Raw genomic sequence first — 2,525 nt, 5'->3', positions numbered from 1 at the left:
TATGATTAACACCCTCCACAATAAAAATGATTAATCAACCTCTCATAATTACAAAAAAATGAACAAAATGAAAAATTATGATTGGTTGAATGCGGTTTGCACGGTTTGTACAAATTGAGTAGTTTGCATTTGATCGCTCCCCTATATATATATATATATATATATATATATATATAATTATGTTCTTTAACGAGGTAACAAAATAAAATAACATAAACAAATATCTTGCAACCCAAAAGCGAACCCCAAACACACCATAACCCAATTCTCTTAGGCCGAACAAGCCCTAAATACACAACAAATAAACAACATACACATGTATATCAACTTAGTGTAGCCCCTATACAATATTATCATATTCTCATGTCATTTTTTTATATCGAAATTTGATAACTTAGTCTAACCTTTATGCCATTTATGTTGTATTAATTCAAAAAAGTACACACCGGTTTATTAAATGAAATGACTTCCGTTTGTTCATGCAATACTTTCTCTATCACAAAAACAAACTATGGGTAAAATCAACTATACTTTATTTGAGTCGTTAAGAACCTTATTCGTCTTTTATTGATATATTATCATCTATGGTATCAGTGATGCGTGAGCGGACGAGAATGTAGAGAAGGAAAACGCAAAGACTTCAACATAACGAGAATGCAATAATGAAATGATAAGATGAGGTGTCATGTATACAATTATTTAAAGGAAAAAGGTAGAAGTTAATTAAAACGTTTAAATTATAAAAAGTTATATATTTATTTGGTGGGCATCTTATTAGTTTTGTTGTCATATGCAATAATCAAATATTAAGAATTGAATGATAACATGAGGACAATAATGTAATTTTAAATTAAATTAATTCCATATTCTAAAAAATAAAAATAAAATTTGTTAGTACTTTTTGGAGAAAGGAAAGTGATATATGCTTTTAAGGTACCAATATTTATTTATTTATTAAGGAAAGTGATATATTATGAAAAGGTATTGGGTCCCCCAACCAAGCTAAATTGCATCCAATCAAATTACATTCAAAGATATTCTACTCACACCATTTACTACTTCCATTTGAGTCAACCTAAGTGGGAAACACCCAAAATGCCCCTAGTACTCAAAAGAACTAGGGAACTTTTCCATTTTCAAATTTTAAGGCTAACGTTCGATAGATACCTCGAACCGCAATGATCATTGGGCTTTGTCTTTGTCGTGATGCTTTTAATCTACACACTTCATAGTTCATATAATACAACTATGCAATCCCTTATTGAATTTTTACAGTTTTAAAGATAACGTTGCTACTACTGTTTTTGAAATATAGATACCACAACTATAAACACGGGAAAGTGATGAGAAGATTTGGGGCGTATTTGTAATTAGGAGAAAGTGGAAGGGTGAAAGTAGAAAATCCAAAAGAGGATGGTCATGGTTCCACCTAAAGAGAATAATGTAGAACTAATAATTAAGGATTGACTCATGCTAACCCATATTTAAAAGCTCCACATTAAATTAAAAAGAGCAAAAGAATATTGTGATTGGTCATGAGGCCTCATGCTCCATGTCACCACCACCCACTCACATTCTCAATTCTCCTCCATTTATCTACATTTTACAAAACAAGTCCTTATGTGCATAACTCTTATCAACTATATAAAATGTGTGTTTGAACATTCCTTGTGTCTCTATCTACCGATATCGTACGATGCGTACAAACGAGATCACCACGTCTAATTTTACAATCAGTTGGTTTTGTTGGTGCAGATGTAAGATTATATTTTTATCAAAATTTTGCACTCCATATCTAACTGATCTTGACGATAACAAACATAACTCGATATATTTTCAGGTTTAATAAATTGTGTAAGAAAATATTGTTGGGATTCCACGGAGAAATGGTGAAAGGCGAATCAAAAACCCAATCACAGATGTATACGATGAAATCCATGTTGTTAAAATTGTTTATTAATAATGCATTGGAAAGGATGCAACTAAAATAATGTGTTATATTGGCATGTGTTCCACTTTGGAACACAATAGTAATTAATTTCTTAGAAAATGTTCAATATATATATATATATATATATATATGTATGAAAAAGTCTAAAAAACCAAATAAACTTTAGTATTTAGAATGATAAAGTTTTTGGGCAATTTTTAGAACAAATAAGTTATTTGACATTCCAAAACATGTTAAATAACTCATTGAACTTTTAAAACCTGTTACATACATCTTTATGATCTATATAACTGGTTAATGTGATAAAATAATGGAAAAAGTCCGAAAAAAATCCAATGAACATTCATATTTTAAACGATTAAGTTTCTAAACATTTTTTGAACCAAAAAATATTTTGATCTATAAAATTAAACAAATATAACAAAAAGTACTTACATTTACAAAAAAAGTAAAATAATACTTACATTTAGAAAAGATTTTTGATAAAATTTATTTTAACTAAAATTAAAATATATTTTGTCAGTGATTTTCAAACTACTTTTAACAAAAAAAAATTACTAATCAAATTTATTTT

The sequence above is a fragment of the Cynara cardunculus genome (assembly GCF_001531365.2).
Source record: "Cynara cardunculus var. scolymus isolate 2C chromosome LG 15, CcrdV1, whole genome shotgun sequence".
In the NCBI taxonomy this organism is placed as follows: Eukaryota; Viridiplantae; Streptophyta; class Magnoliopsida; order Asterales; family Asteraceae; genus Cynara; species Cynara cardunculus.
The sequence above is the reverse complement of the archived record's forward strand: the minus strand, read 5'-3'. Positions refer to the sequence as shown.